We start from the raw sequence: 23,008 nt of genomic DNA on the forward strand, positions 1-23,008 counted from the left end.
ATTTACTATTGACTGCCCCAGTATTTTCCCCTCTTAAGACTCTGAAAAATGTCTCATCCAATCTTATAGATGTGTTAGTTTTTAAAGTCCCTCAGGATACTGAAAAGCTGGAGACATGCTGTATTTTAAAAGTGTCCTTTGTAGTCTATGTATTCACTAATATTTTACTTGTTAATACCAATTCATTTCTGCTTCTTCTAGCAATGTTTTGAGCCTCTATCAGTATCACTCTCTCTCATAGTTTTAGTTACTGCATCCCCTGTGTATCTGTTCTGCTTTATAAGGATGTGTTGGGGTCCCAGGGCATGGCCACTAGTTAAGTCGAGGGGATGGAAGACCGTGAGTGTCGAGGAAGTCTCTTTGCTCAACCCCCTTTCACAGAATTCAGTCCTGGCTGGCCTGAGAAAGCCCTTGTACTCCCAAAATAATGCTGCAGCTGCAGATAGAGCGGTTTTGTGTAGGTTTTGCTGGCGCCAAGTTAGGATAACGGCAGGAATCAGCTACAAGGCCATAACTGCTTATTTGCCTCATTAATCGCAAGGCTAAGCAGGCTGTGCTGTTGTTTTGAATTGCTAAAATGCTTGTTAAAGGTTGCCGGAAAAAGTATTGTTGTAACCCATATAAGGCAAAGCAGTTTTACTTGGCTGATGTGTAATGCAATAGAGATAAGGAGTATAAAGTTATGTGACTCTGCCTGATCAGTGTGCAGGATTTGAGATTCTTTTCTCCCTGTACCTTCTTTGGAGCTCCAAATAAACTTTTTCTGCTTCTCCACCCCGTTGAGTTTATTGGGTGACGCACACCAGGCAACGAACCCCTGCTGTTGCTTGCCTCTGGCACTGGGTGCCGGCAACAGATGTTATCTTCCCCATTTTGAACATATTTACTTTGGTACATGTCATTACGTCCTTATTTATTTACTGTGTGAGTACATGGGGCGGGGGCTGTTATTTTATTTTAGTTCAACAAAATGTATCCACAGCAAAAATACTCTGTTCTTAAAATCCTGCTGCTCCTCCTATTTTTCTGAAAAATTACCTTTGGAACTAGGAACATTCAAGCTTCTATTAATATTATTTAGTTGTCCTATTATGTTCTGCCATTTTGAATGGGAAAAAAGCCACATAGTATTCTATTCTGCCTCCAAACATATATTTAATGTGAATAACTGGAGTGGTTAGACTTTGAACATTCAAATTTGGACCCAGATCATCACATTGGATCAGTAACTTCTATGGGATTCTAGATGGGCACAGAGTCCAACGTTGTGGATCCATTTGCAAGATTCTGGCCAATGCCAAGAACAATGCCTTCCTAATGTTTGAAAAACATGTGTGTCCACGGTGGTCCTGTTCCAAAGCCCATGAAGTGAACTGAAATATTCCCATGACTTAACTTTGGATAAGGACCATTTGACGTGACTTTTTTTTAAAAAAAAAAACAGTTGCTAGTAAGCTGTTTTCTTCCCTTCTCTCCTCAATGCAATGAAATACTTCTTGCAGGTGTGGATTGCATCAACAAGGGCCAGGTTCACTATATCTAAGGGAAAATGGCTAGAATAATGGCTTGAGCCCTCCCCCCAACCCACAGTCTTACTCAGATTTCAGCTCTGGGATGGGGGGGGAGTCTCCCTGGCCACCCTTAACAAGTGTTTCTCTCCCCCCGCCCCGCTGCATGCACTCCTGAGTTTATTTTGCAACATGAAACAAAGGAATCTTACTGGGAAAAAGCAAACAGACAAAAGAACAGAGTCTAAGTATATTATACATACCCACAAAGATTAAGAAAACCCACATCAATATACCAGGAATTTGGAAGGTCAACAGCCTGACCACCACCGCAACTCCACCTACTTGAAATCCCGGTCACAAGATGTTAGCTGACACCATGAGTAGGTCACGCATACACACGCGCACACACTCAGCCTCCCATCATCAGCAAATTGAAGGAAAGGAATCAGGGCATGGACGCCATTAACATGCTGCACTGTCTCTCAGTCTCAACAGTGAAGCTGATGGAAACCAAAGGAACTATGGCCAAGGACATCCAACTGCAGGCAGTCAATACAGTGATACTAGCAGGGTAACTAGAAGATAAAAGCCACGTACTGGAAGAAGAACCCTATTTTCAAATTAAAGATGAATTGAGTTATATTTTGAGAACAGAAAGGTGTTTTCACTGTCTCATTATATAACATACAAAAAACCATATGCCTCACACCTAGTCATTGACAACACAATCTTAGATGTACTTGAAACTGCATTCACTGGCTTGGAATGAATACATAACTCTTGTACTTGATAGAAGGGTACAACTGCCATAGGCACCAACCCTGTGGGTGCTCCATGGGGGAGGGTGGGAAGATTACAAATGGGCCCCCCAAAAAAACCACACAACTCGGGATTTAGGGAACGTTTGAGGGTTGGATCCTGATAACCGTGCAGTCTCCAGGAGTCATTACAGTGATGCAGCAGTTTGGTGTTGATCTACAGTACTAGTGTTCAGTCAGAACAATGCACTTTTTAAGTGTTCTTGATGTTTTCAGCCCCAGAATATACAAAGGAATACTTTTTAGTACATTCTGGACACAAGGCAGCATGCATAATACTTCAAAAACCGGTAACAATGAACAATCACACAGACAAGTGACAACCTTGGTGCTTTCTCTCCCCATTCAATTTTATTAGAACACGAGTCCTTGAACGATGAACCACTATTCTAAAGATTTGGTACAAAAGAAAGCTTCTTAATATGCAAGTGCATTTGAAACATAGTTCCCTGATGTGAGGGAATGAATTTAAAAAGCTATAACAAAAAAAGCCATTCTTAGTACCACAAGCAAAGCATTACAAAATGAGTAATTTGCAATTCAATTACTCTCCAAATTAATTTGAGCATTAGAACTGAATCCTTCACAAAATAGCAAGACAAAGATAGGCCAGAGCTTCACTGTTGTCACCAACTGACCTGAATAATAAGTCAGACGCATTCGGAAACATTATGAAACACGTATATGGGTACAAAAAGGAGAAGTCTGCTGGTCACGGAGCCCAATTTTAGACCAATCATGGTGTCCCTCGGCCCGGTTCTCTAACATGATCATACCAGACCTCTTTGTGCTGCTCAGGTAGATTCTAAAATGGTTGAAAGTACATATTTTCCTTTATAGAAATTGTGCTATTTGTCCCCCTAGCATCATGTTCATTACCCACTATAAGCAATATCCTGTTTTAGGTGGCTACTGACAGCAGTTTTGTTTAGCTCTTAAAAGATGACCCATACAAGATGTGATGATTTGGGAAATCCATTTGTATGATGAATTTTGGTCAACAGATTACATTTTTGCTCTGAAAACTGTGGTATCACTAAAGCCCTAGGTAAACATGGAATCACTGGGGGCTGTGCCACATATTCCCAAGAGCATGGACAATGGAAGTTATTCAACCTTAACAATTGCACTATGACCACACAGTAATTCACAAATGGGTTTGGAACAATGAAAAGTTACAAAAGGCTGAATGAAGAACCCAGTTCTTGGGCTGTGGGCATATAAACCAGGAAAACCCACAGAGAAATGCAAAAGGAGTCTGGACAGGAGAGGGGTAGGTGTGGGACCAGCCAAGATCCCACGAATCCAACTGGGAGATTAGGCTCCATGTTTTAGAATCCAATCCATACACTATAACAGAAGGATAATGGATGGCCCCAGATAACCCTGACCCTAGCCCAAAAAAATGCTCTGGAGTGGTGAGAAAACTGAGGTGGGACAGGCTTGTAAAGTTTTTTATTTTTGTACAGATCGGTATAATTCTCATGCTATTAAAGCAGTAGCAATACTGTGTTTTAGTCCTGTGCAACGTCTGTATGTGCCACAACTTATCATGTGCCCCTGAAAGAGTTAAACTAACCCAGAAGGCTCTCACATTCACTGTGCTTCTGAGAGAGTGTGTTTGAACTACAGAGGACACTGAGGAGTTAGCAGTGGTTCTAGGGTCCTGGGGAGTGGGCTATGTGGTCTAAATTCTCAGAAGAGGACGTTTGAAACAGCATGTGCACCCCAAGAGTTTGCATAGGGACCCCAAGATAAGGACAGTGCCTGCACTCTGTTCAGACTCTGGAGAGACTTAAAATACATTGATGCAACAACTGACTGGACCCTCTCACAGGAGTCTGGTGAGTGGCCATCAGGGGGCACTTGACTGGATCTGCACTACTAGGCAATTCATTTCCCCCCAATTCCATGCGTGATGTCTTAAAACAGGTTTCACTGAACTTTAAATGGGTAAGTAACACCACAATTACCCAAGGACTCCTCCAGTTTAATTTGTTAATAGCAGTAACACTATAGCAAACATTTTTCCAAATTACACTTTCTCAGAGCTCTAGCTCATTAGAGGTGAGGGAAGTTCACTTTTATTTTAGGTTTTCAAGTGCAACAGGCTGCTGAACAGACACAACCAGCTGGCTGAGATTTATCTACCTTGTCCTCTAACAAGATTAATAAAACATGATTGAGCGAACACTATAACTGAAGGAGAGCAAACGATCCATTTCATAGCCAGTAATTAAACAAACCCCAACTGTGGGAGATTTTGATAAGAGCAGTACATACTACACTTATAAATGAGTAAAAGATGTTGGGCCTATGCTGACTTTCACCTAGATTAAGTGTTATGAAATCATTAAAACCTAGAGAATGGTGAAAATATCTAAAAGCATGGTCAAGGGTACATTTCATTTCAGCTTTATATAAACTGATACTCCTGCCCATCACCCACTTACTTGTTCTTATTTCCACAAAATATGTAGTTCACATTTATATATTTTGCATCCAGAGTTTATCGTTAAGAGCTTCTTAAGAGAACAGCTTATTAAAGGTATGTGTAAGACTGCTGGAGTTTGCATCAAATAAAAGCACCTACAGGAAAAAGCCAGATATATTGACCCACAGATATTACTGCAATAAACTAAATGACAGATATTCCAACACAGGGAATAGAATACATAACTTTTGACTCTGAACTAGAGTCCTCTAGAGGAAAAATTAGCACTTTATCTTTTTTGCACATCATTACTAAGGGCTAGTCTATACAGACATTAATCCTGAATAGCTCCAGGTGGGGATGCTCTTATTTCAGAATGCCTTAATCGGAATTAGTTTAATCCACTTTGGAGGTGAAATTCAGATGAGGTAGTCTTAGGGCATGGCTACACTTGCGAGTTACAGCACATTAAAGCAGCCCTTAAAATTCTCTGGGAATTTTGAAAATCCCCTTCCTGTTTGCTCAGCCAGGCGTGGAGTGCTCTCAGCACATCTCTCCAGGTGACCATGCCTCCACATGCCAGGCGATCCCCAGTATAGAGCAATGGCGAGGTGCTGGACCTCATCTGTGTTTGGGGTGGCGGGGGGGAGAAGTTGTCTAGTTCCAGCTGTGCTCCAGCCATAGGAATTACGGTACCTTTGGGCAGATATCAAGGGCCACGCTGGAAACGGGCCATGACCGGGACACACTGCAGTGCAGGGTTAAAGTGAAGGAGCTGTGGAATGCCTTCTGCAAAGCCTGCGAGGCAAACAGCCTCTCTGGTGCTGCCCCCGCAACCTCCCATTTCTACAAAGAGCTGGGACGCGATACTTGGGGCGATCCCACCTCCACTCTGAGGAGCACGATGGACACTTCAGAGCTCAGTTCAACAAGGCCGGAGGAGGAGGAGGAGGAGGAGGAGGAAAGTGGGAGCGAGAGTGCTGAGGAGGAGGAAGACACCCCAGCCTCCCTAAAAGCATGCAGCCAGGAGCTGTTCTCAAGCCAGGAGGAAGGTAGCCAGTCGCAGCAGCCGGTGCTTGGGAAAGGACAAACACCAGAGGACGTGCCTGGTAAGCGGCTTTTATTTTGGGAAGGAAGTTATTTGGTGCGGGCTCTTGGGGCGAGGAGGGTTAGGGCTGCATGCATGCCTAGATGTGGAATAGGGCATTGATGTGCTCTCTCACATCGCGGTAATCGGCCTCAGTGATCTCTTCAAAGGTCTCATACAGAAACGGGGCAATGTGCTTGTGCAGGTTCCTTGGGAACGCAACTGTACTCCTTGTCCCAGTCAGGCTAACCTGTCCGCACCACTGTGCTGTGAGGGGTGGCGGGGGACCATTGCTGCACACAAGCAAGCTTCATATGGTCCAGGACGGAAGCCACATTGTAGTAGAAGATCGTCCCTTGCTTCCCAGGTCACCCTCAGCAGCGAGATATCTTCCTGGACGAACTCCTGTGGAAAATGTGGGGACAGTGTTCACTATAGGGGGCCCCTGCAGCTGTTGGCTCTCCCCAAGGCACAGAACCCCAGAGGACAGTACAGCAGTGAAGCAATCAGTCCCCCTCGACCCTGTGCTTACTCACTGTTTTGGGGCTCCTGCGGGTTATGTGCACTCGCTTTGGGATGGGCAAATTCTGCTATTGTGTAGACTGTGCTTGTCTTTAAATACAGGCAAACCATTGCTCTGTCTGGTGTGAACAATGCTGCCTGTGTTAAGTGTTGCGTTTTGCCTTTACAGACGCAACCTTGAGATCTCAGCCGTCCGTGTTATCACCGGCCGAAAGACTCCAAAGAATTAGGAATAGGCCATGTAGCAGCAAAGAAGACATGCTGCATGAAGTCATGCAGCAGTCCCTTCATGAAAAATCAAAAAGTGCAGGAGCGGAGGGAGAGTGAAAAGCAGTTCCGCCAGCAGAATGCGAAGTACCAGCACCAAAGCACGAAGTGGCTGATATGCATTATGGAGCGCCAAGCGGGTTTGATCCAGGCGCTCGTAGCTACGCAGGCGGAGCACTACCATGCCAGCCCCCCTGCAGCCCTTGTCCCAAAACTCTTTCCCTTGTTTCCCCATGTCACCTCTAACCCACTTTCCCCAACATCCAGGTTCTTATCACCACCAGCTGCCTCCAACACCTGTAGCTTCACCACCCAGCCCTGCAAACTGCGACCCTTACCCACTGCACTCAACCCCCATCACCAAGCATTTTAGCCAGGCTGAAGTGCAGCACTCATTGCACGGCACTTCAGACAGGAAGGCTGAGTATGAAAACAGGACATACGCAAATCTGTGATTGAACCGTTCCCCTCCCATCCCACCTCCTTGCCCTTTCTGTTTCCCAAGCAGTTGCGTTTCTTTTCAATAAATTAATTTTCTTTTAAATAAATGGCTTTTTGGCTTTGAAAACATTCTTTATTATTGCATTAAGTAAAAGATACCTTAGCCCAGGAAAGCACCAGGCACTGCAAGTCAATGCAGCAAACAGATTCCTAATAACATTGGAACCACTGCACTTCACTCCCATGTAGGGCACCAGACATTACTGGAGGCTTTTAGTCTCAAATTGCTCCCTCAAGGCATCCCTAATCCTTGTAGCCCCGCGCTGGGCCCCTTTAATAGCCCTGCTCTCTGGCTGTTCAAATTCAGCCTCCAGATGTTGGACCTCCAAGTTTCATGCCTGAGTGAATCTTTCATCCTTCCCTTCACAAGTGTTATTGAGGGTACAGCATGTGGATATAACCACGGGGATGTTGTCATGGGCCAGGTCCAGCTTCCTATACAGAGAGTGCCAGTGGCCCTTTAAATGGCCAAAAGCACACTCCACAGTCATTCTGCACCAACTCAAACTGTTGTGGAACTGCTCCTTGCTGCTGTCAAGGCTCCCTGTTTAGGGTTTAACGAGCCACTGCATTAAAGGGTAAGCGGGGTCTCCAAGGATCACAATGGGCATTTCAACTTCCCCTCTGGTGATCTTCTGGTCTGGAAAAAAAGTCCTGGCTTGCAGCTTCTTGACAGGTCAGTGTTCCAAAAGATGCATGCATCATGCACCTTTCTGGGCCAGCCTGCGTTAATGTCAATGAAATGCCCACAGTGATCCACAAGCTCCTGGAGAACCATAGAGAAATACCCCTTCTGATTAACTTACTTGGAGGCTAGGTGGGCTGGTGCCAGAATTGGAATATGCGTCCCATCTATCACCCCTCTGCAGTTAGGGAAACCCATTTGTGCAAAGCCAGCCACAATGTCATGCACGTTACCCAGAGTCACGGTTCTTCGGAGCAGGATGTGATTAATGGCCCTGCAAACTTGCATCAACACGATTCCAACCATTGACTTTCCCACTCCAAACTGGTTAGCGACTGATCGGTAGCTGTCTGGAGTTGCCAGCTTCCAGATTGCAATAGCCACCCACTCCTCCACCGTCAGGGCAGCTTTCAATCTCGTGTCCTTGCGCCGCAGGGTGGGGCCGAGCTCATCACACAGTCCCATGGAAGTGGTTTTTCTCATCCAAAAGTTCTGCAGCCACTGCTTGTCATCCCAGTCTTGCATGACAATGTGATCCCACCACTCAGTGCTTGTTTCCCAAAAGTGGCATTCCACGGTGGTGAGCATGTCCGTGAATCCCACAAGCAATCTCGTATCATATGCGTTACACAAGTCGACATCATCGGACTCCTCACTGTCAGTTTGTAGCTTAAGGAGTAACTCAACTGCCAAACTTGACATGCTGGTGAGACCCATCAGCATATTCCTCAGCACTTCGGGATCCATTCCTGCAGACCAAAAGGGAAGACAGAGTGCACAGTACAAAAAACGTTGAAAGATGGCAGCAAATGTGGACGGAAGCCCAAGGATTGCTGGGATGTGAAGTGATGCATCACGGGGCATTGAGACAGAACCCAGAATGCCCCCGACCACCTTCCCACAATCCACAGCACGAGAACGGGAAGAGGTGCTCTGTGGGATAGCTGCCCACAATGCGCCACTGCAATTGCTGCAAATATGACCACGCCAGCGTGCTTGCAACTGACAGTGTGGACATACCGCAGTGCTTTGCCTACTGCACTCTCCGAGGGCTGGTTTAATTCACAGCACTCTACATCTGCAAGTGTAGCCATGCCCTTATTCTGAAATAAGAGCTTCCACACGTCACTAGTCACAAATAGTTATTATGCCTAAAATTCACACCCTACCTTAAAGTTAATTTAGACAAGTCCTAAAAGGTGACTAAAGTGGCAGAGTCACATGCTCAAGGCAGGACTGACCTTACCATGAGGCGAACTGAAGCAGCCGCCTCAGGTGCAGGACTGTGGGGGTAAAGGGGGGGCACCACTAGGACCCAGAGTGTAGAAAATTGGGTCTGCTGCTGGTGCATATGTATTCTCTCTGCTCCAGATATACAGAGATGGTGGAGTGCTGTGCTGGAGGAAGGAGGGCACAAGAGACATAACAGGCAGGCAGGAGAAAAGATGAGAGAGAATAACAAAAAGCAGCAGGAGCCGCAGGGAGAGAGAAGAGGAGGAGCCTCTTGGGTACCTCTCTAGCACCCCCAGGAGCCTGCACTGATTAACACCAGCTTCTCAGGGAGCTTTCTGTTTCCTGCTGCTTCCCTGAACCCACTTGAGGAGAACAGGCAGTTGACTGAAGTAGTAAGAGCCAGTTAGGCCCTTAAGATGCTGATATCTTCCCTCACTCAGGGCCCGCTACCAGCCTGCATATTTGTCCCCTTCAATTGAGTGTTGAGAGCCATGATAGCTGGCACAGAAGAGCAGTCATGAGTGAAAGAAGAACACACCCCTCTGGGGCAGCATTCAGAAAAGGAAAGAAAGCAAAGGAAACTTTTCTATCTAAGCAGGACGGAGCTCTCCTGAGATACATAGACACAAATGTTCACGGGAAGCCTTCCGGCCCCAGTGAGGACATGGGTGCTGAGGAGATGCCTGATCTTCCAGTTAGTCAGAGTGCAGGTGACCTGGCAGCTACTGCAGCATCCATCTCAAATGGACGTAACCATGCACATTCCTGAAGAAAAGTGTAGATCAGGGAAGAGTGTGGTGGAGGCGCAAGAAACAGCTGCTGCTGAGTTTAGTTCCTTAAGTCTAGAAGATCCAGGACTGTGGACCTACTTGAGCAGTAGTCTGAGGGACTTCCTTGTACTGCATGGGCCACAGCAAGTGAAAAACTTCATGTTCCCCAAAGACAGGGAAAATCAAAGTTTCCATCCTACACATGACTGGTGTGAAATCCAACAGTGACAAAGTGGAGAGGCCATGGCTTATGTACTCAAAAACCCAGACTGCTGCATACTGTTTTTGTTGCAAAAAACTCTTCCTGTCTAATGGTCCAGCCACACTGGAACAAAGGACTGGAAAAATCTGGCTAGAAATTTGGCCTCCCACGAGAAGGCGTCAAGTCACGAGAGAGCATCCCATAGGTGGAAAGAGCTTGAGATGAGACAAAGGTTAAAGGCCACAATAGATGATCAGCATCAAGAGAAAATTGCTTCAAAGTCTCTTTACTGGCAAAACGTTCTGAAAAGGCTCATTGCCATTGTGAGAATGCTTGCCACCCAAAACCGAACACTACATGGCACTTCAGATCAGCTGTATGTGCCAAACAATGGAAACTTCCTTAAAATTGTGGAGCTGATGGCGGAGTTTGGTGCTGTACTCCAGGAGCATCTAAGAAGAGTCACCACCCAAGAAATTTACACACACCACTACCTTGGAAAAACAATTCAAAATGACATCATACTGGCAACAAAAGTCAAACAGAAGATTGTGGCAGATCTGAAGTCAGCAAGATATTACTATGTTATTTGGGACTGCACATCTGACATCAGCCATAAGGAACAAATGACTTTAATGGTGCCTTTTGTAACAGCAACAGAACCTAGTGAAAATGTCCCTGCAATGGTGACTGTCAGAGAGCATTTTCTAGAATTTATTGACATTGTCATACCAGCTCCTGTAGTATCATCAAATGTGCTTCTTAAAAAGCTGGAAGATACAGGAATTGCGATAGCTGACATGAGAGCTCAGGACTACGATAATGGTGCCAACATGAGAGGAAAGAACAGAGGAGTACAGACACTGATCAGAGAGTTAAACCCTCAAGCTTTTTTTGTCCAATGCAGTTCTCATTCATTGAACTTGATGGTCAGTGATTCAGTATGAGCTTCTAGTGAGGCTGCTGAATTTTTTAATGTAATTCAAAGCATCTATGTATTTTTCTCTGCATCAACTCATCAATGGCAAATTTTGAAGCAACATCTGGGAACATCCTCTCTGACACTGAAACCACTGAGTGCCACACGATGGGAAAGTTGACTGGAGGCGTTCAAGCCTATCACACACCAAATTGGGAAGATAGATGATGCCATAGTTGCCATTATGGAGGATAATGCTATGACAGGAACTGTTGGTGGGAGAACAGTGGCAGAGGGAAATGGAATCACCAGAAACATACATAACTTCAAATTTCTGTGTGGTTTACTGTTGTGGCATGACATACTGTTTGAAATAAATGTTGTAAGCAAGAGACTCCAAGGTGTTGACCTTGATATATCTGGAGCAATGGAACAACTGGACAAAACAGAGTCATACCTACAGTTTTACCGGTCAGATGAGGGATTTCAAAACGTTCTGAAGAGTGCACAGAAGTTGGCAGAGGAACTTCACACTGAAGCTAATTTCCCACCCATTCAAGAATACAAGAGTCACCGAAGAAGACATTTTGATTATGAGGCACGGGATAATCCCATAAGAGACCCCAAACAACAATTCAAAGTTGAATTCTTTAACCAGATGCTAGGTTGTGCAATACAGTCAGTTGAAGAACATTTCATGCAACTCAAGGAACACAGCAGTATATTTGGGATGTTGTATGATATTCCAAAAAGTCCTCACTATACCTGAAGATGACCTACACCAGCAATGCAGGGCACTAGAGACAGTGTTCACACATGATGACATGCGCGATATTGATGCAAGTGATTTAGGTGATGAACTGAAAGCCCTTTCAAGACACATTTGAGCAGGATGAACTCCAAAGGCTGTTCTGGAATATATGTGCACAGATATGATCACCACCCTCTTTCCAAATGCTTTTGTTGCTCTGTGCATATTTCTAACACTTCCTGTAACAGCTGCCAATGGAGAATGCAGCTTCTCCAAGCTGAAGTTAATAAAAACACATCTACGCTCCACAATGACACAGGAGAGGCTGGTCAGCCTTGCAACCATCTCAATAGAGTATGAGCTGGCCCAGACTGTGGACCTTCAGGAAGCTGTTCAAATCTTTGCAATCAAGAAGGCACGGAAAGCACCACTTTGATTATTCAAACAGATAAAAATGCTAGTGTTTACTATGCAGACAAGAAGTTAAATTTCAAACGCCTGAACAGCAAATGTAAGTGTTACTTAAAATTTTTGAACAAGGCATTTGAAGTTGTTAGTTCTCCTTTATTGGGGTAGGTAGCAGAGCAGTACCATGAGAGGAGTAGAACAGGGAGAAGGCAGAATTGAGACCTTTCAAAGTTTTGGCCCAAGTGAGGGGGCATCATTTGAGCTCCCCGCCAAAATGTTGTGGGCATGCCCTGGCTCAAGGAGTCAATGTCAGAGAGTCTAAGGCCAGAAGAGATCACTGTGATTATCCAGTCTGACCTCCTGCATAACACAGGCCATAGTATATCCCTGATTTAATTCCTGTTTCTTCTTTTAGAAGAACATCCTCTCTCATTTTAAAAATTGCCAGTGATGGAGAAGCCAGCACAACTCTTGGTAAATTGTTCTGGTGGTTAGTTACCATCACTGTTAAAATGTTCTAGGACATTTCACCCAATGTTCTTCATAGAAAAATGGTTAGGATATTAATGTGGTATAACTAAGATATACTTTACACAAGATGGGTCTTGTAAGATATCACTGGAAGGGTTATATAGTTTACTCAATGTATTTATCCAATTTGTATGCATGTATTATTTTTGTTTCTGAAGCTGGGAATATGGACCATATCCCTGTATTTCAAATGTGCTACATTGGATGAGGCCAAAACATGTTAGTTATTGAAGAAATGCATACAAGTATAAGGATTACCCCAGGAACTGTGTACAAGAGAAACCTCTCACAGATAGCTCTACACTATAGGAACTGTTTGACCCAGGTCACAGCAAAAAAGCATTCCAGCTTATCTCCCAAAAGGGCTGTGCACATGAGTACTGGGAAAATCCTCTCATCCAGAGCGGACATCAGCCTGTGACTGCAGCTGGGTGTGGCCCTGTGTGTGCTGCTGCAAGAGGCCGGAGAGCCTAATTCAGCAAAGCAGAGAGAGAGTTGAGCAAGAGAGGCTCAGTGAAATCAAGGTACATCAAGTGGCATCCCAGAAGAGGGTTGCGGGGGGGGGGGCAACCCATCACATGTTCCACCTTATTTCCAGTAAATTTCTCTTGCTTCAACTTCCACTTCATCTTGTTATCTTTTCTCTGCTAGATTGAGGAGCCTAGCATGAAAGTTTTGTTCCCCATGTATGTACTTATGAACTGTGATCAAGTCACTCCTTAACCTTCTTTTTGATTAGCTAAATAGATTGAACTCCTTGAGTCTAACACTATAAAGCATATTTTCCAATCCTTTAATCACTATCAAGGTTCTTCTGCGAACCCTTTCCAAGTTTTCAGCATCCTTCTTGAACTGTGATCCCAGCATTACAGTAGGAGTCACATCAGCGTCAAATATAAAGGTAATACACCCTTCCTACTCTATATTCCCCTGTTTATACATCAAAGCCATCCCTTTAGGATCTGATTTAATCAACAAAAAGGTAATTCAAAAACAAAAACTACATACACACCATCATTGGCTAACCTTGGCTTCTCCTGGGGTTCCTTCCATCAGCACCAGACTATCCAAGGCTTTGCAACAGGGCTATTCCTACCTCCTATGTATTCAAGAATGAAGTCTAATGAGCCACATCTACTCCATGTGATAATCTACCGTTCCTAACATGAACCAGAGGTGAAAGTAAGCCGGTACACCCCGGTATGGCATACCGGCAACAGCCGGTGCACCATACTGGGGCAGCCCGGCTTCCCCAGGGGGCAATTTAAAGAGCCTGGGGCTCCCTGCAGTGGCTGGAGCCCCAGGCCCTTTAAATTGCCTCCAGAGCCCCGCTGCTGGAGCCCTGGGGTAGTGGCTGTGGGGCTCCGGCGGCTATTTAAAGGGCCCGGGGCTCCCCTGCTTCTACTGCCCCAGCCCTTTAAATAGCCCCCGGAGCCCTGGAGTAGTGGCAGCAGGGCTCCAGGGGCTATTTAAAGGACTGGGGTGGTAGAAGCAGGGGAGCCACAGGCCCTTTAAATAGCCCCCAGAGCCCTGGGGTAGCGGGGGCTCCAGGGGCTATTTAAAGGACTGGGGCTTCAGCTGCCTCTGCTGCCCCAGTCCTTTAAATAGCCGCTGGAGCCCTGCCACTTCCCCAGGGCTTCAGAGGCTAATTAAAGGACCGGGGCAGTAGAAGCAGGGGAGCCCTGGGCTGCTGCTGCTGCTGCTACCCTGGTGGGGGAGGGGGGAGGAGGAGGAGGAGAAGGAGGAGGGGGGCACTTACCTTACAGGGTGGGCTGGGGCTGGCTCTGACCCCCTCAGCCCCGCCCCTTCCACCCAAGGCCCCGCCCCTTCTGGGGGCCAGCACTAGCCCCAGCGTACCGGTAAGTCGCCCGACTTACTTTCACCCATGACATGAACCAACATTTGCTAATGGGGTGAAGTATCAGAGAGGTAGCCGTGTTAGTCTGGATCTGTAAAAGCGGCAAAGAGTCCTGTGACACCTTATGTCTGTTAGTCTATAGTTTAATGGGGTGGACAGTCTTGTTACTCTTTTCCCCATATCAAAGCCCTGGGCATGCTTTCTATAATCCAGTGAAGGAATCATGTCCTACACCTGAGGTGCATACACATCCCCTTTCCTATCCCCCAATTTCCTATAGTTGTTATGGCAGCAGCTAAGAGTATCCTCTTCTGGGACTCTGCTCACTAATAAAGTATACCTAGTGTAAGCATGGGACTCCCTCCATCTGCAGTTCTCAGAGAAGTTAGAGATATGGCCCATGCTACACAGCTCAGGTTCAAATCTCGATTTAAACTTTTAAATTTGTGGGGTGTTGAGATCAAGAATTTTCATTGGCCCAATCTCCACTGGGAATCACGGATTAGTGATTTTTTCCCCTGAGTTAATGTAAAAATCGGACTATAGTTTGTCTAGATTAATAGAATCCAGTTATTTAATTGCATAAATAAAACATTTGAAGTATAATTTCCAGGGAGAAGGCAGAGACATGTCTTGGATAACAGTTTTTTGTTCTACTTCTCTGATCTTGTCTCAAAGTTGTTTCCTATCGAGCATATTTAATCTAGTGTTGCCCCTTTTTAACCTGAGAGGTTAATCAATATTCAGAACCTCACCAGGCTATTACTATTAGGAGGAGCAACCAGTGATAGAGTCAGGTATTTCTTTGGTGCAATCCTGTTTATTTACAAAGAATGTACACAGAGTCCTATTTCCCTGAACCCACTAGAAACAAACAGCAGGCAGTTTCCGTGCTCACAATTCCCCAATCTGCCTTTCTATTGACTCATCTGCTCCAAGGAGCACTATCCCTCTGCTTCCTTTCAGGGCCATTCTCTCAACTGCTAGTCATGCTGACTGCTCACTTTTTCCTCTAACATACATAGCTTGCCAAACAATCCCTTAACCCTTATGTCTGCAATTAGCTCCAGGGAAATTAGACCACATGGCAAAGTCAAACCACTTGGCTGACTGTCTTGGGGAGTAGCTTCTATTATCTGCAGCTATCTTTCTCCATAAAGGGGCTTCGTTGATCTTCTATTTAGCCTGAAAAGGGTTCTTACTTATTAGCACACCCATCAGTTGTAATAAGGTCTGTGTTGTCTGTACACGAAACCCCACTTAATGGTAGTCATTGACAACTTCCAGCATAACACCCCTATCTCAGCTCTGCCTGTGTTTCTCAGAAACGTTCAACAAGTGAACAAAAATCCATTTTTGCTTCAGACTTTAATTGCCGTGCAGACATACCCTTAGATGCTAGACACCCGTGGCTGGCCTGTGCCAGCTGACTTGGGTCCACAGGCTTGAGATGTGGACTGTTTAATTGTGGCATAGACCTTCTGGTTCAGACTGCAAACTGAGCTTTTGGACCCTTCCACCTCACAGAGTCCTAGAGCCCAGGCCCCAGCTCAAGCCTGGAAGTCTACACTGCAATTAAACATCCCCAGATCTTGAACCTGTGAGCCCGAGTCAGCTGGCACAGGCCAGCCAGGGGGCTTTAATTGCGCCATGAAGACATACCGTAAAATTTCCCCAAATAGGACTCTGTGTACATTCCCTGTCTCAAAGCAAGTCTTAACCACTCCCCATCTTTCCCTTGCTGGAAAGCTGCCACAGCATAAGCGGTTACAATTTCTGCCCCTGGAGAAGGACACTGCAAACCAACAAATCATATGCTTCACTGGGGCTACGTTTTTAACAGGAACTTCCACAGAGTGAATTTGTAGGACACCTTCCCTGGCATTTATTAGCCACAATGAAATCCAAAATGATTAGTTCATCCACTGTTTTAGCTATCCAGACTTCCAGCCCAAATTCCAGAGATCCAGTTTTCCCATATTTTCCCCCACTCATTGGCTCCATTTGAGACCAGTTAAGCAGTTCATAAGGTTGTATCCCCTATTCCCTAGCCTTTTTGCATCTCTGGTCTAATAACTTACATTTGAGTCACCATTCCTGTGCATTTCCTGATCAGATTACATATTCAATAACCAAACTGCCCAGATCCAAACAAAAATTGGGGGTGGGAGGGGACTAATCTTTGTACGTCTAAGGTGAAGGGGCAAAAGTTTAGTGCCCCTTGTCCCTGAGTTCTAAACTGAGTAAAGGGCCTTTACTAGGCACTTGTGAAGCTCTGACCTGGCCTGCTTAAATTTGTAACCGTCATTTTTGTTTTTTCCACAGTACCAGCATTTAACTGATCCGCTTTCCTTAATTTTTTGCTTTACCACCAATTTCCCTTGTTTTCCAAACAGAATTTAACAATTTTTCTAATTATTCAAAAATGTCATGAACCAGATTAGAATCCCCTTTTCCATCATGCATGTTAGACACAGATCTGCACTTACATGGCTCATGGCAAACAGCTTCCATTTTCCTTACTAACAACTGCTTCCTTGTCTGCTGGGCTGCTGCAAGGAATGAGTCAAGTTCTATGGCAAATTCCATAGCCTCTCAGCATATCCTTGTCCTTCTTTCACTCATCATGATGTGCAAGGGCAAGTTCAGCTGAGCATCTATAAATTGGACCATTGTTTATTTATCCTGGAAGACCTCATTGATATTTGGATATGACAGTGTCACAGGGTTCACACACCCCTAGCAGTACCACCTGTTGGCTGTCCTGGGAATTAGCTCCAACAGGCTTGCACTCTCCCTCTGGTGGTGTCTTCATAGAATCATAGAATATCAGGGTTGGAAGGGACCTCAGGAGATCATGTAGTCCAACCCCCTGCTCAAAGCAGGACCAATCCCCAATGTTCTTCCCCCACCCTGTCTCACTCTACAGCCCCCTCAATCCCAGTTCTTCAGTCTCCTCTTGCTGCACTGGGGTGAATTTCATCCCTAGTGAAACCTTCCCAAAAAGCTTTCACAAGTGACCTTCTGTGCTCTCCAAAATGGGACTTCAAGTATGTCAAAGCAGAGCTTGTTGCCTCCTGTCATATGCAAGTCTCCTGAGATCTGTGGGGTGATCATTTGAAGATCGTTTGGGGTGTGGTTACATATCCAGTTGTCTAAAGCACTCAAAGCGACTTAACTGAGGCCTTATTTAAAAGTAGAGCATTGCATAGGTTTGTAAACTGTAAAGGTTTTATTACTACTGATCCAATGGATAAAAATACTATGCAAACCCAGGCCATATTGGAAAAAAAAAATCAATTACTCAAGTCTTATGTTTGTACTGTGTAGACTATTCATATAGTTCTGCCATTTCAATATTTCATTACAGGCACCTTTACATTTCAAAAAAGGTATTCTTAAAATGGATTGCTGCACATTGCCAGTGAAAAATATAATTCCGGTCCAAAATTACTACACCAGAATTACTACAGTTGGCTCAGAACAAGTACATGCATGAATTTGAGAGTCCCTCCTTTATCCAGTTTGAATCTTTGAAGGGACTATGAACAGATAATCAGCCAAACAATGGGTTTCTCATCAAAGGACCATCTTCAAAAAGATGGATCCAAGGTGGGTAATTTGCATGCATGCATTTTTGTGCATGTAAGAAAAGAATTAAATTCATAGCATTAGAAACCCAATTTTCCACACAGACTTTATTTCCCCCCTTCTGTGGCTTTAAGACAGGATTTTAACACCAAGCCAGTTGCTTTTTATAACTGAGACCTGTTAATGACCTTTTCCTTTCAGTTTTCCAGAGACTACCTCATCTGCTTTCACAACTTGATAATGCCCAAGCACTCAAGGCTAACTTCAGAACTTTTGTTCTGCATTACCACATTTCCAATAGAAGTCTATGCAGATCCAAGTCTGTAAGAGAAGTCAGACCCTGAATAGAAATCATGCTCTTGACCTAGGAAGTGAGTGGAAAAGAAACTACAATCACTTACTTTAATAGACTCCACACAGTAGTTCACAATTAAATAATCACTTACACCTACAAGCCAACATTTAAACAGAATTGATCAAAATAGGGCTGTTTCTACAGTGTATCAGTATAAACCAGTTAATAACTTCGGTATGGTTTGAACAGGCACATTTTAGTAGACAAAGCATGTTTAACTGTAAAGGTATTTAAGCTAATCACAACCTATTTCATGTTTCTTAAATCAGTTCTCTATTCTCTGCTTATTTGGTAGTAACATGTAAGACTTTCTGCTTACCCTTCTGCCTCAACAAATGAGAGCTTTGTGGCTACTATGCTGTGTGTGTGTCAGCTCCCTGTCACCAGCCTATCTGCCTTGCCAGCAAACTCTTCCAGACTCTGCCAGTCTAAACCTTGCAGGTAACAATCAGTTAAATGCCAGTTCCCGAGTTCCCCAGAGACCTCTTCCTGGACACTCACAGAAATTAAGTTCGCTGCCTCCAAAGCGAGAGAGAGCGAGCACACACACTAGCCTGTTAGGTTAGTTGAAGACTCCCTTTTCACTTTCATACACAGCCCTGAGATGGTTTTGTAATAAAACAAAAATAAGTTGATTAACAAAACAGAGATTTAAGTGATACTAAGCAAGAGAAAAAGACAGGTATTTGGTTACAAACAAAACAAACATGCTTTTTAGTGACTAGCTTAAGCAAGTTACAACCTTTGCCTAAGCAGTTTTCTTACCCACATCAAGTTACCAGCATCTCTCGCCCTGCAGGCTAGGGTATCCAACTTTCACAGAATCAAAGAGTGCTGTTTCCTATATCCTTTAAGTGATGGATAACTAAATGTCTCTTAAAAACAACGAGGAGTCAGGTGCTCATTCACTTGCACATCTACTAATTTGATATATGCCATCATGTGCCAGCAATGCCCCTCTGCCATGTATATTGGCCAAACCAGATAGTCTCTACGTAAATGGACACAAATCAGACGTCAAGAATTATAACATTCAAAACCAGTAGGAGAACACTTCAATCTCCCTGGACATTCTATAACAGATTTAAAAGTAGCCATCCTTCAACAACAAAAACTTCAAAAACAGACTTCAAAGAGAAACTGCAGAGCTACAATTCATTTGCAGACACAACACCATTACTTTGGACTTGAATAGGAACTGGGGGTGGCTGACTCACTACAAAAGCAATTTTCCCTTTCTTGGTATTGACACCTCCTCCTCAATTATTGGGAGTGGACCACATCCCCTAAGAGTCACTATCCTTTTTTCCCTTAAAAGCTCTCTGGCTTAACCTCGGTCATGCATTATAAAGCCAAAATATCGACAACACATCTACCGAAAATGCAGCAATGTTGTCAGATACACAACTAAAATCTGGAACACTTACAAAGTTGACATGGGGTTCAAATGCAGACAGAGCAGAAAATTGGTGTTGCGCTATGTTTAGGAAAAAAGCCCAAAGGACTATGGAGCATAAGAGGACGTGGGGCAGTAGCTGTGGCACTTTAAACAAATAAGTAAAGGATCAGGGTTGTTGAATGTCTAGATCCTTCTAACTAACAAAATGAGCACAGTGTGTAAAACCAAGTGCGGTTTTGGGTGACGTACAACAGCCTTTCATCTTGCCACAAGCACACAGCAGTTTAGCAGTAATACAAGCTGGCACCTCGGTTCTTCCATATGGCAAACAGAATGTTGCCTGCCTATTAAAAGGTAAAAAGAAAAGGAGTACTTGTGGCACCTTAGAGACTAACCAATTTATTTGAGCATGAGCTTTCGTGAGCTACAGCAGTTTGTTACACTAGCTAAATTTGAGAGAACATAAATATTTTAATACAGCTTGTGATTATTTCCTTACAAGAGCCACACAGCTCAGTGCATTGTTAAACTACTCCTAGGAGCATTCTGTGCCAAAAAAATTAAAAATTCTGCACACTATTTAAAAATTCTACATATTTTATTTGTGAAAATAAAACTACATAATCATGCCAGTTTCTATTATTTTGGTGATTTATTTCAAAATACCTGTGAGCAAGTATGTCTGTATACAAAGACACACACACAAATTCCCCCAGGAGTAGAGAGTTAAAGAAACCCCTATGACAACCCAGTTCCTGTTTCTCTACCCTGTTTCACCGCCCACCCAGCCCCAGAGCCCAGCCAGGGGGATAGACACCCACAATTGCCTCCCCTGCCCAGTCAATACACCCAAACCCCCTCCTCTCCAGAGCCCAACTGTGGGGCCCTCCCACTTCAGATACCCACACCCCATCCCCTCCAAAGCCAAGGGATCCAGAGGGAAAAACAGCCTGATGCTCGGTCCCAGGCTTGCACGGAGTTTCCTGCTCGCCACCTTCTCCTTCTCTCAGGGCAAACTGGGAACTTCAGCTGCCAGGAACCCTCTAGCTCCCTCTCCCTCCCCACAGCAGTGTCTTCTATGTGCAAACTGGGTTCTGCCGAGTCTCGTTGCCCCTCGTGGCAGGTAGCAGCACTGCAGTCATGGGCTAAAATGTCTAAAATGAGTCATCCTTTACTTCTTTCAATTCTGTCTGTGTGGCAATTGGGTGTGGTGATGGTGAAAGATCTCTGTAGTAGACCTCTCTGAAGTAGATTTCTGAGGGGGAAAGGAATTTCTGTGTGCATGTTCATTTCTGCAAAATTCTACATTGTGCAGTGGTGCAGAATTCCCTGAGGAGTATTAAACTTATATAAACTTAACATATTGTACACGTGAATTATGTGATTGTCACAGGCAGATAATTTACAGCCTCTCTGAAACGCTATAAATCCCAAAGATCACTTTGCCAGATTAGATAGTGAGAAGAAAGGCTAGGAGGAGGGTCTGCATTGTTAATCTTTTCACTCACACTACTTAGCAGCTTGGTTAGTCTTGGAAACAAAATGTCTTGGAAACACGTCAAAGATATTGGTCCTTAAAAATCACTGAATCCATCATAAGCTTTGTTTAGCCTTTAGAGAAGGTTCTATGTTCTCTGCACTGAATATCTAAAGTCAAATTCCCTTGACTTTCACATCTTTCTTCCTCCTTCTCCCATCAACAAAATGCTTACATTCCCTTAAGGCCCACCTGTGAAGCATTAGCATTCCATATCAAGCTTGTCTGCCTCTTTAAGCTGAGTCTTTCCCTCTCCTAGTCCATCTCTGCTCTTTGATCTGCTTCAGCATCACCACTCCCAAAAGCCACACAGCCAGAATGTGTTCTCCTAGCCAACCTAGATAGGTCAGGTCAGGAAGGTCAGGATGACAGCAAGTGGGTGACAACAGGAGCAATAAACTGGGAATTAGTGAAAGCATCCATCTAAAGAGGTAAAGGAGGACTCATTTTAGACAAGAGTCACCTGTTCCTGGTGACCAAATATACTCATACATTTAACAATCACTTTGATCTACATTAATACACAAGTGAATTGACTTGGGTCTGACCTGAGGTGGCATCTGGTCTGTCAGCATCATGCAAGCAATAATTCAGTTTCTCCTGATATGTCCTTGATTTTCTATATTTGAAAGCAGAGTAAACAACTTGACATTTACTAATATATACTTTGCATCTAATGCTATATCTGTTCTACTGAAATATGTATTTCTTGAAATCGAAACCTATTTTCATAACATACCACTGATATTAATAAAACTCCACAGACAGTTCCGTGAAAGTAAATATATTTTAAGTAATGTCAAAGGCACAGTGTATGCCTTTTTGGAATGAAATCTAAACTGTAATAGCTACTTATTAATTTTATCACATGCAATGAACGAAGACATACACATTGAATCCAGTCAATAAGAGAATCTGCCCCAATAAACTTGACAATCAGGAGGAACATTTTTCTATTCCCTTTCTCCTCCACTAAATGTCTGTAGAGGAGCCATCATTGAGACTGATGAGTACAAAATAAGGTGGCCACATTTTATAAATATAACCTTCATATAACAAAAGTTTATAAAAGGTTCATAAGTGATTAAATAACTGTTATGGATGGTTATCAAGTCCAATAGGTTGTTTATAACTATCTGTAACAGTTACTATTCAGACCTATTACGTTTATCATTTATTAATTCTTTATAAATTATTTATAAATGTACCTGTAGTGAGGCGGATTGGTACCCCACCACCCCGCTGAGGGAAGAAACTCCCCAGACACCAAAATGGGCGGAGCTAGTGGATCCTACACCTGCCCCCCAGAGGTCAAGGCGCAGGACAGGAAGTAGAAAAGCCCCACCCTGGAGCTCCGTTGGGCAGCAGCAGCAGGAGAGGCCAGACGCCTGTGGCCTGGCTCCGGTTTGGGAGACCCCGGCAAGCTGCGGCCGACCTGAGGACTGGCCAATGCCTGACGCTGACAGATGCACAGAAGAGCTACCAAGCCTACCCCTCGCCAGCTACCCAGAGGAACCCATGGTGCTGTAACCTTCCAAGGACTCCACCCTAACCCAGGTACCCTACAAGGGGGAGTCTGGAAGTAGGCCGGGGGCAGCCGACCCTAGTCTGGCTGCAGCACTGCCAGAG

This window comes from Natator depressus, chromosome 2, assembly GCF_965152275.1.
Source record: "Natator depressus isolate rNatDep1 chromosome 2, rNatDep2.hap1, whole genome shotgun sequence".
Taxonomy (NCBI): Eukaryota; Metazoa; Chordata; order Testudines; family Cheloniidae; genus Natator; species Natator depressus.